This window comes from Merops nubicus, unplaced genomic scaffold, assembly GCF_000691845.1.
Source record: "Merops nubicus isolate BGI_N331 unplaced genomic scaffold, ASM69184v1 scaffold830, whole genome shotgun sequence".
Taxonomy (NCBI): domain Eukaryota; kingdom Metazoa; phylum Chordata; class Aves; order Coraciiformes; family Meropidae; genus Merops; species Merops nubicus.
In genome coordinates, this window is record NW_008584594.1 from 4,981 (window position 1) to 18,745 (window position 13,765).

The 13,765-nt window shown below is 44.0% G+C and overlaps 1 protein-coding gene across 1 annotated transcript in view; it reads right to left on the minus strand.

The window, feature by feature from the left end:
- Positions 1–1,942: 1,942 nt before the first annotated feature.
- Positions 1,943–13,765, minus strand: part of LEF1 (lymphoid enhancer-binding factor 1) — a 70,999-nt gene continuing 59,176 nt past the window's right edge. Inside the window, exon 11 of the mRNA XM_008944548.1 lies at positions 1,943–3,090. The gene's annotated coding sequence lies outside the window, so the exon portion shown is untranslated. The remainder of the gene's footprint in view (positions 3,091–13,765) is intronic.

Sequence of the window (13,765 nt, forward strand, 5' to 3'; positions counted from 1 at the left end):
ACTTAATGCTGCCTTTGCCTCAGTCTTTAATTGTAAGATCAAACATCTACAAGCCGGTCAGTCTGACCTTGGTGCCAGGGAAAGTTATGGAGCAGATCACCTTGAGTGCCATCACATGGCACATACAGGACAAACGGATGATTAGGCCCACTCAGCATGGGTTTATGAAAGGCAAGTCCTGCTTGACTAACCTGATCTCCTCCTATGACAAGGTGACTGGCTTAGTGGATGAAGGAATGGCTGTGGATGCTGTCTACCTGTGTTAGCCTTTGACACCATTTCTCACAGCATTCTCCTGGAGAAACTACCTGCTCATGGTTTGGATGGCTGTGCTCTCTGCTGGGTAAAAACTGGCTGGATGGTTGGGCCCAAACAGTGGTGGTGAATGGACTTAACTCCAGTTGGTAGCCAGCCACAAATGGTGTTCCTCAGGGTCGAGTACAGGAGCCCATTCTGTTTAATCTCTTCATCAATGATCTGAGCAAGGGGATCGAGTGCACCTTCAGTAGTTGCAGATGGCACCAAGTTGGGCAGGAGTGTTGATCTGTTTGGGGGATCTGGACATGCTGGATTGTTGGGCCAAGGCCAATGGGATGAGATTTAACAAGGCCAAGTGCTGGGTTCTGCACTTGGGTCACAAAAACCTCGTGTGACGCTACAAGCCTGGGGAGGAGTGGTTGGAAAGGTGCCTGGTGGAAAAGGGCCTGGGTGTGTTGGTAACCAGACAGCTGAATGAGCCAGCAGTGTGCCCAGGTGGCCAAGAAGGCTAACAGCATCCTGGCCTGTATCAGAAACAGTGTGGCCAGCAGGACTTGGGAAGTGATTGTTCACCTGTACTTGGCACCATTGAAACCACGCCTGGAATAGATTGTGTTCAGTTTTGTGGCCCTCACTACAAGAAGGACATTGAAGTGCTGGAGCAGGTCCAGAGAAGGGCAACAAAGCTGGTGAAAAGCCTGAAGAACAAGTCTTATGAGGAGTGGCTGGGGGAACTGGGGGTATTTGTTCTGAAAAAAAAAAAAAAGGAGGCTCAGGGGAGCCCTCACTCCCTACAACTGCCTGAAAGGAGGTTGTAGCAAGGTGGGGGTCGGTCTCTTCCCCCAAGTAACAAGTGATAGGATGAGAGGAAATGGCCTCGAGTTGTGCCAGGGGAGGTTTAGGCTGGATATTAGGAAAAATTTCTTCACCAAAAGGGTTGTCAAGCCCTGGAACAGGCTGCTCAGGGCAAGTCACCGTCCCTGGAGATGTGTAAATATGGCACTTGGTGACATGGTTTAGTGGTGGAGTTGGCTGTGCTAGGTTAATGGTTGGACTTGATGATCTTAAAGGTCTCTTCCAACCTAAATGATTCTATGATTCTGTTACAGGAACATCTCTCAGGCAGCACTGGCAGCAGGCAAGCCATGCCAGCTCTGTGGATCTAACGCCGTGAAACCAGGCCCTCCACATCTGATTCTGCAGCCAACTCTAGTCCCTGGCTGTGGGATAATGTAGGCTTCTTACGCCTGTATAACTGCAGGCTCCTTCCCCCTTGTGCAGGCATGGACTGCATCCAAAAAGAAGGGAATCCATATGCCAGATCTTCAGCTTAAAACCACTCCCGCATTCAGTAAGATTTTAGTAGGGAACTCGAGATGGAAGGAGGGATCACATACCCTGGTACTTTCACTTCGGCCCAATCTAACTGAGAAGCTGAAGGGAGCACCAAGCCTGCCCATTCCTTACTCCTGCTATGAAAACAAGAGACTTCTCTCTCTAGGAAGAAAAAGAAAGCCATCTTCCAAAATAACTTGAGTTCAGGTGAGCAAACACGTTGCATTTCCTACAAGTGAGCCAAAAGTCTTCAGCCTTAGAAGCGACTGCGCCTTCCTGGGCTTGCTTCTGCCTTCAAGGGATTCTGGTGCAAGCCCGTCTTTCTTTTAAGCCAGACAATTGACTTCAGTTTTATTACAAAGCTTTTATTAAAAAACAAATGCTCAGCACATTAACTCAAACTGGAATGACAAAAAAAAAAAAAAAAAAAAAAAAAATTTGGTTGACAGTATTTTTGGCGAAGGCTGTGCCTCACTATTTTAAAAAATGGGTACATCAATGCTCATTTCAACAACTGGCATAAAATCCCACTAACAGGCTAACAAAAACAGATACAAATACAGAACAATTGAAGTAATAATTCAAGTGCTGGGCTTTTTACAAGGAGAAGGGGAATGGGTGAGAAGGAGACCTCACTGCAGTCAGATTTGCTGGATGTATTGCTTATGTTTACAGAGTAGATGATGCAAGACTGATGTGTCTACTGACCAGCTGACTGTTGTTACATTTATTTAGTTCTATAGGACACTGTGTTATATAGACTGAGAGGCCACTATTTGTTACAAATAGTTTAACAGAAAAAGCCACCTTTTTTCCATACAGGTTTTTCCTCTGGCAGAAAAAAAAAAAAAAAAAAAAAAAGACAAAGAACACCCCCTTTTACTTAAAAAGTTATTTCAGATTTCTGACACTTGTTTAAAAGCTCATACCTAGTAAAATATACACCAAAGAAATTACAAACTAAAAGTTAAAATATAAAAGCATTCAAGTTTCTTAAAAAAGCTAAAACCAAAATTGATCCTGTCGCACCATTAAATAAAAAGAAGGTTGAGCGTGTCATCCTGGTCCAGGCAAACCCATTCCTCCGTGTGCTGTGTGGGGCAGCTGTGGTCTACGTGATGGTGTGGGCTGAAGCAGGCAGAGGCAGCCACGCTACTGTGCTGACTCGGTATGGACACAGATGAGATGGGGGCTTAAGAGTGCAAGGCAGAGGTGGAGTGAAGACAAAAGCTGCTCTGCTGACCCGGGAGCTCGTTTGCTCTGTTTATATCGGGGCTGGCTGGACCTCGTGATAGTGAAGGATTTTGGCAGTGATTGTCTTTATGATTCAGTGTCTCTAGCAGTGACATCAGGGTGAATGACATCCTAGACAGACTCCTTGGGGGTGGTCTGTGTGGATGAAGAACACACCTAGGGTTTAACAAGCTTCCATCTCCAGAAGGGGTCCTGGTGTCGCCGCCTTTGCTTTGCAAGTTGAGAAAGCGTTTCTTTTCCCACCTACACGGAGGGGAGAGAGAGAGAGAGAGAGAGAGAAAGACAACCTCAAACCTTTTTTTAAAATTATTTTAACAGTCCTTCCAAGAAGCTGGTGATGGGTCACTGTAACTCTATGACGCATCTGTATTAGTGGAATGTGCATTTGCAATGTGGAAGTTAAGTGCAGAGTATTGCTACTTACTCTTGCATGAAGTTTGCCAGAACAGTTATGGAGAGTACTTTGGATTGTAAATGGATGTCCACACCGACTAGAAAAGGTGGGGTTTTAAGCAGTTTCGACATTCAACATATTACAGAAGTGATTCCCTTTTGCAGTGGATTTCATTTATCTACAACATTTGACCTAGATATGTTACAAAACTAGACATCCCCAGGCTTTGGTACTACAGGATTTGAGGTCAATTAAACCACTGCTTCAGAGTCACAAGCACTACTCCCTGCAGAAACGAAGAAATGCTGTCTCCTGTAAGCAGCTGGGTAGAGGAATGTGGTGGGTGAGGCTTGTGTGAACGCTGACCCTGCCATGAATCCACACGACTGGGGAGGATTTGTTCTGCTCTTCAGCAGGGTAGGGAACATCCTGAAGTTGTGTAAGAGCCATGGGCCTCTTACTTAGCAGTAAAGTTCACTAGGATCTTGGAGGGATTTCTGTTTGTATAGCGTGTGAAAAGGCCAGCGGTGCGAACCTTGTAGGTATTGCTCATCCAGAGAGGTCTCTGGGTTACATCAGCTGACTTATGCAATTGCTAACTCAACCATCACTCCTGCCCTTGTGACCGAGACAACTGGGTTATAACAGCACTCCACCCAAAGACTGTCTAATGAGCCAGGCGTTTTTCCACAGACAGACACATGCTCTCCAGCAATGGTCGCAGGATTATTAGCATCTCAAAAAATCTACATTAATCTCTAGGCCTCCAGGTACTACTCAGCTGCCAAACAAGTAGAGGGTTCAATGAGCAGAGCTTTTGAGAATGACCAAAATTAACAAAGGAATGCAGTTTTGTGGAGAAGGTGAGTGAGTTTTCACCAAAAGAAACACAAAATGCTTAGTCACACAAAGGAGACGGACTGCCAGCACCTTGGATCGCCCAATGCAAGACAGAACAGGTTTATGAAGAAATGGTTTAAACCACAAGTCAAACTTCTGTTAGACTAATCATAATAGATAGACTGCTTGAGCCTGTAAGAGCCACAAGCACATTAATCAGCAAATATTCCAGCAGCAGTATTCAAACCACGGCCACTTATAACTGGGCACATCTGCTGCAGCTTCTGTGTAAGACATTACAACGCAAAGCATTTTGCCTGTTCTGGTTGAATAGAGCTCCTGGACAAGGAGTCACACAGGCTAATGTACGCCAGGGTAGAAAGCCTCCAAAAGTGATTTTGGACCCTTGGATTTTTAGTGAGCACAAGCTGAGGCCCCACAATGTTACTAAACAAGCTGACTCCTCATCAAAGACCACCCACGTGACCACTGTTGTAGTGGAAAGGAAAATTGAGGACACTGAAGAATTTCAGCTGCAGACTAAGGTAGAAAGAACAAGCATAAATTTCTATCAAACTGTCTTGTATAGCTTTAATTTGAAGGATGCCCCCTCCCCAAATACCACCACCCCAATACAAAATGTGTAATTGTCACCTGCTGCTGGTAGCCACAAAAGGACATCTAAAGCCACTGTGGCCTCTTAAACAGCACAGCTGAAAGTCCACTGGCAAACCAGTGGTTTCAACAGAGGTGGTCTGTATTGACTAATTCTGTTCCTATTTCCTCATAAAACCAGCCCAAGTCCCAACTAAAAAAAGCCTCCTGAGCTTCCTGCCTTTTTTTTTTTTAAAGTAGCTCGGTACCACATGCGGATCAAAGAGCTGCGAAGGGCTCTACCTTTCCAAGGAGCACGAAAGAGAGGCCAAGCAAACAGCAGAGGAACACTGGGGAGAGCACCCTGCAGCTTTATATTTATTTTGTGCCTTTTCATCCCAGATTTTCAAAGGTTTGGTCCAGGTTGCTCTTCCTGGGAAGGTTTTCCTCTCAGTCTTACATGAAAACATTCAGCTTCCTGTTGAGGAATGGCCTTGAGGCGCCAGGCCAGTAGTTCACAGCAGCCCGATACAAGCGCCGTGATTCAGAGCTACTCCCCATTAGCAGCCAGGAATGTCTACTCCACCGAAGGAAATGAAATGCTCTTCTGTTGAGATGGTTCCCTGCCTCCTCCCCCCTTCCCATACCAGCGAGCTGTCTTTGAAGTCAGGAGGTTAAAATAATGACCGCGGCCTCGCTCTGGCCCTCAGCTTTTTCAAACGGCGGCCATCGCTTCTGCCGCCCCCCGAACGCAGGGCCTGCCTCCTTCCCGTAGCCTCCGTAGCCTCCCGAACAGGCTGCAGATGCTACTCTAATTCTTCAAGGGCACGGGCACAGCGAAGCCCCAAATATTTTTATTTCTAAGTGGATACTGCAGTACAGCAAATTACACAGTAGCCGTCCTAAAAACAGCAGCTAGAACCCAGCTTCTCCCCAGCTGCACATTAAGGCGAGAGGCTGGAAATTGCTTCTACTGCTGATAAACCAAATAATACCTAAAAAATATGAATGACGATAGTGTTGCCTTGCAGATATAAAACAGGTCAAATCAGGATTCTTTTCAAGAAACCACAGGCATGTGCTAAGGAGACTGAAGACTTCCCACATCTAAGGCTTCACTGGGGGGCTGTAGCTGAAGTCTCGCCAAGCGAGGCATGCCCTAGCAAAGCCCAATCCACAAGTGAAGTCGGCGCAATCAAAGACTGCAATTACAGCTCCCTGGCTGTGGTTAGGCTTCAAAGAAAGTGCTGCAAGTCACATTTTACATATGTGAAGTCTTGAGCTGGAGCCACAATAGGAGGCAGTGTACACTGCAAATGGCACAGACATCTGACTGCAGGAGGAGGGGGGGGAGAAAACCCAACCAACCTCGAATATGAAACAGAAATAAAATTCAACAATAGTTCACTGTAAAAAGAAAAGTCTTACTACTGAAGTGACAAAACTGTATTTCAGGAATCCCTACGGTAAAACCCAAGCCTCCTAACAAGCCTGAGCTCAATGTCTGAAGGCAAGAGCATCAGAGGGGGATCAGAAGTCCTCCCCACACTTGGGAATGAGATGGATTGAAGGGTGAGTCCAAAAAGGCCTTTTGCTCCTCCTCTAGTCTTTTTAACTTGTCTCCATTTTGCTAGAACAAGGGAGATTATGCTGCTTCATCCAGGTCATGCTAATCTGAAGGGGTTGTGGAAGAAGGTCGAGTGTCTGGGTCAGTACAGGAGTAAGGACAGAGTAAAAGAGATAGATAGCTAACCCATCAGAAAAAGCAAGAGAAGGTAAACATTTTAAACCAGGTGCTTCTTTTCCCACACCTTTGCCCACCCCAGGCTGTTTTCATACAGTTGTAAGACGAGACAAGACGACATATAATAGCAGTTATATGTATTTAAAAAAATAAAAAAGCCAGTCTCCAAACCTGGCTTTTAATCCAGTACTTCAAACAACATGGCAAACTCAGGGACCTGGCAGCTGAAACTGTCATTTTCTTTTGAAGTCCAAAACGAACATGTTCAACTTACTTCCAGGGTTTATCCAATACTCCAGAAACTTGGGTATGCAAAAGCAGGTCATTATTTATCAGAAAGGTTCACGCTGTTTGTGAAGCCCCTTTCTATTTTCTTTAGCAGCAAAGCTGGAGAGAATTTCAGGCGCAAGCGGATAGATGCCGGCGCTGCAGTCTGCTCCTCTTCCTGCCCAGCTGTGCCATGGTTTCTGGGGTTAGCCTAAACCAGATCCTTGAAATGTTTTGGGCAAACAAAAACAAACACTCCACAACCTTTGTTGTTTCTAAACAACAAAAAAACACCTCCCGACAGAACCCTAGTCGTTTTAGTAATCCAATTTGCTGCAGGGTCCCACAAGCTGTTACAGCACATGGATGGAAGGACCTACAGGAGACAAGAAAAAGCCCTCTCTGCAAGAGCTGGATACCAGCAGGCAGCAGAGGAAGCCTTTTAAGCTGCCTTTGTTGCCAAAGAAATTACGTAAAATTGTACCCTGAAACCGTAACAGATCCTGCCATGTTGAAGCTATGTCAGTGGTAATTTTTTTTAATTTTGTTTGGGCTTTTTCCCCTTGCTGCTGTTATCCTCAGCCCGTTGTTGGTGACTGCAAACTGAGTCTTCAGTAACAAATTATTCAGTGGTGTTTTAGATGCCCTGAAGTAGCTACTCTTGAAAATACCTCTCCGTTGTCTATAGGCAGTCTGGTGTCCTGACTTCTGTCCCTAGTTTGGCCTAAGCTGGATGTGCTAGGTGAACAGCAGGAACACCTCCTCCCTCCATTAGTCAGAGACCTCTTCCAGAGCAGGCTCATGTCAGCATGGGAAACGCCCAGGTATTTTAGGTCTCTCACTTTGTGCAGCTGAAGTCAGTGATGCCAAAGCAGGTGTGGCTCTTATCAAAGGCCCCCGGTGTAGGCAGCATAAAACAAGAAGCTCTATCACTATACTAGAATCTTTAAAATGATCCTACTGGAAGACCCACAACGTGTTTTTCCTGTTGGGGGTGGGTGGGGAGAGACGTTTCATGTTTATAATGGAAAACAGATTACCTCTAGACAGAAATTTCTAGTGCCTTCTTAAAGAAGAATAATACTTTAAAAGTGATGTGCAAGGGAGGAAGAAATAGGCTTGTCCCCTTTTTATACCTTTATGGCATATAATAAATAGGCAGAAGGCTATTTTAAAAATTATTTTATAGACTGAGAGCTGTGAAGAAAGATGCATCTGTTCTGATGTAGCAGTTTCAGTGTCCCTAGTTTTCACCTGCTTTAACAGAAATTACATGAGGTACTGGTAAAACAGTAAGTGGATATTCTTTCAAAAGAGAGAAATGACATAGGTAAAGTTTCCTTTGTGCATCATCTTTTCTGCCACAATTAAACACAGGTTAGAATTCACACTGTACTTTGAAAGGTAATCTCAACGTTTAAATCTAGCACATGGAGTAATTTAAATATTTGCTTTCATGAAACCAACAGGAAGTCAGATATAACCTGAATGTCTTTCTGAGCTTCATCAACTCTTACACACACGTGTATCCACACAGCAATGCTACCAGTGTAAGACAGCAGTACACAGAAACCACCACACAACTCAAACACATCAACTCTGCGTTGATACAATTAAGTCATCTCAGCAGAAAATCTCTACTGGCCTGAAATACACAACAGGAGGTTTGTGTATCTCAAGAGACACACGTGGAAAGAAACCCAACAATTCATCAAAACGTAGTTTCACCCAACGTCAAAGCAAATGCACACACCATAGAACTAATTAGGTGGAGGTAGTTTGGCAATAACACTTCACTGTGCAATTTCAGGTATCCTGGAGACGAAGAATCGAGGGCTCTCGAAACTCCTGAATTTAATTCTGATGCAACTTAATATTCATAAGGAGACATGTATCTTACTTTTGCAAGGAGGAAGCAACTTCAGAAATGAAGTGTCTGCTCAGTTAAGCCTCCTTAGTTCTCTTACTCCCTGATCCTGCTCTACTGATGCCCGTGGCAAGAACACCAATTCAGAGAGATGGTCACTGGTACCCGTCCCCTCACTGCATCTAATCCTGCTCACACACTGCACCCCAGTGACACCTTCAGTGCTCCAGTGCTGTCACCGTGTGCTCCCACCACTGGGACCAAGGGCAGAAAGCCAGCGTCCTGACAGGTCAGGCTGAAACACCTACTGTCCAACTGGTTCCCAGTCTCACACTGAACTGGCTAGAGAGCTGTGCTTCAGCTGGCCCTGCTGTGAGCTCCCCTCCTTATATAGCTTTGCAATCTATACCGTTTCAAAACTGTTATATGATACAGTCTTAACAAGTGGGTAAATGATCAGAGGTTTAAAAGATGACTTGAATAAAAAGTCTTAAAAGTAGAGTCTTCGAAGTAGATTAAGGACCTGACTGGTATGAGAAAGTGGCTCTGTTAGCAATGACTTTTGCACCATCAAGTTTAGGCTTTTTGATTTTGTTTTTTTGTTTTTCTTCATGATGGCTGGATTTGCCATTCACATATATCAGAAGACCTCTTCAATCATAATCTCTAAAAGTCAGAGGCAGGCAGAAACAAACCTCAGTGCTAGAGTTTGCTAAGCCTTGGCAGAACTGTATTTGAATACTATGCTGTGAAATTACAGCACAGATTTCACCCAAGATTAGTCTCCAGAAACAAACAGGGAAGGCTTTGACAATGTCATAACAACTTGCTTTCTAGCTGTGCAGGAATACTATATCAATTCCTCATTTTGAATGTTTTTCATGTAAATACACTAAAAAATGAAAATGCAATACAGACCTGAGTTGAACACTAAAATCATGAGGTTTTCTTCCAACTGGGCATGAAACCACATTTCAAAAATCTTACATATTCTTTATGAAACAGTTTGTTTCCACAGAGCTTTTTCTCATGACCTTAGAATTCTTGATCTGGTAGCGAGTTTATGAAACCCACTAAAATACACCGTTTTCATCCAGAGAAGAATGGTGCAGCAGCCATCAGCTCCCTGTCCCCACCCTCTCCCACAGGAAGAGTCAGAACAATAGTCGTCCCACTGTTCCTTCATTCTAGCCCAAGCAGCCAACTGCTAACACCTCAGAAGTGAAGCAATGTAAGAGGTTTTAAACACTTGTAAACGTGGCTGAGTTCAAACGTTGTTAGGCATCTCTAACTTCACAGCAGCATCTGCAACTTGAGCATCTCTGATAAAATAAACAGGTTGTAGACACTCACCTGCTGAATTATCTACCGTTGTCCTTTGTCAGTGTCAGTTTAAAACCTGAAATGTTGAAGGCCGGCTATGAACCAAAGGTTGCTACACCCTTTGGTTGCAAAACCAAATGTTTTGCAAATACAGAATTTTCGTATTTCCCTAACCCCATAGCTATACTGATTGTCTAGTTGAAAGTGTTCTGCTGGTTCTTTATTTAGAAAACCTACGCTTGGCCCCTAGCCCGACTTACTCTTAACCCTGACATAGGCTCTAATTGCACCCAAAATAGCTTTTACACCCTTCCTTCCTTCCCTCCTCTGTTTCACAAGGCTCCTCCGCCGGGGTCGTAAAGGAAATTTGGGAACATGTTGTGCTCTGCTGCATCTCCCCCAGCAGGTGTCAGTGCCCTTCTGTACCTGCCACCTAAGCAGGAGGCAGCTTTTCTTCAGGTTTGCTCTTCGGACTTTTCTCTTGATGTCAGAGACCCGAAAAAGAGGCATTCTATCTTTCGCCCCAGCAAGATCAATGACAGGTCAGAATTAAATTGCAGTAAGGGATCTGTTTTGAGGGCTATACTCCTTGTCTTTGGAAATTTCTATGTCTATGTCTGTCTGAAAAAGGCTGAAGTTAACCAAGGGATTCAATAACATGTTTCCATCCAGCAAGTTCCACTTATTCTGTTTCTCTCCACTGTGCTGAAGGCCACCACTCATAGGCAAAATAGGGAACAGGAAAACACAGGTCACACAGGAAATAACTTTTTAGGTGAATCAGGACGTCTCTGCACCACCATCACCACACAAATTCTTATTTGGACTAACTTTTGCACAAATCCTTCAGGCTAAAACTTTCAAAAACTATCTAAAACTTCTGAGCAGTCAAGGGGCATGGAAAGGTGATTGTTTCATTTTCAACTACTCCAACAACAACTTCAAGAGCACTGGACAAGACAGGGTAGAAAGCATGTGCCTCAGAAAGCAAAGCACATCCTCTTTGTAACTTCTTTCTACAATGCTGGCCAGACATCCGTGGTCAGCCGTAACCACAGTCATCAGACAGTTCTTTTCTACAGTATTCTAGCTGTAGATTTGCCCAGTTTATAGTCTGCTTTCACAATCTCACTCCATTTTATTTCTAAATAATAAAGAAAACATGATCCAGTCATAGATTGTTACAACACTGAATTGAGAGCAGTCCTGAGAAGAAGACTTGGGGGTGCTGGTTGATGAAAACCTCAGCCTGAGCCAACAATGTGTGGATGCAGCCCAGAAAGCCAACAGTATCTCAGGCTGCATCAAAAGAAATGTGGCCAGCAAGTCAAGGGAGGAGATTCTCTCCCTCTACTCCACTTTCATGAAACCCCACCTGGAGTACAGCGTCCAGTTCTGGAGCCTACAACACAAGAAGGACATGGACCTGCTGGAGCCATCGTCCACAGGAGGGCCACAAAGATGATCAGAGGGCTGGAACCCCTCTCCTACAAGGACAGGTGTTGTTCAGCCTGGAGAAGGCTCTGGGCAGACCTTATTGCTGCCTTCCAGCATCTGAAGGGGGCCTACAAGAAAGCTGGGGAGGGACGTTTTACAAGGGCGTGTAGTGAGAGGATGGGGGGTAATGTGTTCAAACTGGAAGCGGGTAGATGTAGGTTAGAATGAAGGAAGAAGTTCTTGACTATGAGGGTGGTGAGACACTGGAACAGGTTGCCCAGGGAAGTTGTGAATGCTCCAGCACTGAAGGTGTTCAAGGCCAGTTTGGATGGAGGTCTTCTGCAGCCTGGTCTAGTGGGAGGTATCCCTGCACATGACAGGGGGCTTGGAACTAGGTGATCTTCAAGGTTCCTTCCAACCCAAAACTATTCTATGATTCTATCAAAAAAAAAAAAAAATCCCAACACACTTCTGCACTGGAATTTGGCTCTAATTTCCATATAGGAAGTTTGAAAGGTTATAGATAATTCATTGTTTAAAGTTACACAGTCTTAAGCGGATCCATTTTTAAGCGCTTCTAATAGTAAATCAGCATCAGTCAAGTTTTATCATTTTTGAAAGCTTTGCTGTCTAAATGCTAGTTGTCATGGATTTTTGCAAGCCACAAACACTTCTCATAGGTTTTGAAATGTCTATTAAGCTTCTCTGTCACTCTTTCTAGCCCTTGAAGATATGCCAGAACACAATGTTAAATTATGTAGCTTGTGAAGACTTCCCAATTGCATCTTGCCATATGTCACATGATGTGCCTTTTACAGTTACTGTACACAGCAAGTCATAAGAAGTTAACTATTTCCATGTTGCAGAACAATCAAGAGTTAGTATCCTTCTATTTTTCTCGCTGATTTAAAAATACTTAAATTTTTATTTAAAAATAAATGCTTTTTTATTTTGCTAAAAAAAATGAGATGCTAAAAATCACTTTTTTTTCCTTCCGTTAGTCAAATTGAATAGAAAATCAGGAATCTCAACTTCCTACACAGAATTGCTCCCATTTACAAGTCTTCTAGAAAGTTGTGCTTAAAGTAACAGGAAAACACCCACTGCTCTGAAAGGTACTCAACAGACAACCTCCACATTGTTCTTAAACTTGCCTTTCCTCATTTCCCCTTCCCTTCTGGTCTCTCCCAAATTCATTTTTGTCATTATCAGTTCTTATAACACTCTTGTTTGATTTCAAAAGGAGAGAATAAATACAAGTTATTACTTCAACAGATAAAAATTATTCCAGTCATTGTGTTGGGCCATGTCAACTGAAAACAAAATCCTGCTTGGGGACAGTTACACAACTCTTAAAGAATGGCAATGTGCGTTGGAGTGCTCCAGGATAACCTAGCAAAGACTGGACCACCAGGTCACAGTATTCCTAACGCACTCTAATATTAAGGAGTTTTACAAAGTGGCCATTCAGCAGGCCTGAGGAGGAGATCATGGAACTCAGCTAAATCCTAAGCAGTGAAGCCATCAGAAACTGCTGCTGCATACAACCCCGGGAAGAGGAGCAACTTAATGCTATCACCTTGATTTCACTGTTCAAATGATGTCCAAGCCAAAAAGCAGGTTAGAGGTCCACCTTAAAAATGAGTTATGTGCTGAAGTGTTCATGGGCAAGAAAAAAAAAACCCACACCCAAAACTTTCACAGTATCTTAAATCTTTTCTGTTCGCATGTCTCTTCCGTTACTTTCCTCTGAACATCCCACCACACAACCCTCCCACCATTTCATCCTTCTCACTTACATCACCATAATTACAGCCCTGGCTGATCTCCTTTGTGCTGATCTCGAGATTCTTTCTTTGGTCTTGCCTCCTACTCATTTCTGATTCTTCTCAGATAACAGAACGCTTGTCTCCTTCCCAGACCTCCCACCCTTCTCCCCCCTCTTCCTTGCACCATCCATACGAGTAAGAAAGCCAGTGTTTTCCTGTCTTCAAGAGCTCCTTGTGGCGCTCACTGAAAGGCATTCCCAAACTTATTATCTCCATCCAGTAAAGACTACAACAGCTCTGCTGTGGGCCTGGTAGGATATTACACTTGTGGGCAAAACATTCTTTGGATTAGGCTTGCAAAGGGCAGGAGTCTTAACCTTGAGAAGTTTACTTTGAAGTCTGGCTGATCCAGGTTCCCTAAATCATTCTGTGCATTTACTTCCAGCTAGAGTACATCTGTACGACTCCAGTGGAGAGCATTCACTTGGCACACAACCTATAGTGAGGCTGCCTACATGCATATATGGAATCAACAGCACAGTCCCCCTTCAGTGGAAGAAGATACTCGGTGTTCTCATACTCTGTGTTACAAATTGCATGAGGACACAGAAACAGGTATTACCAACAGTTTCCACACTGTTACAGGGCTTAAGGGGAAGGAATGTAGAAGTAAAAGGGAAAGA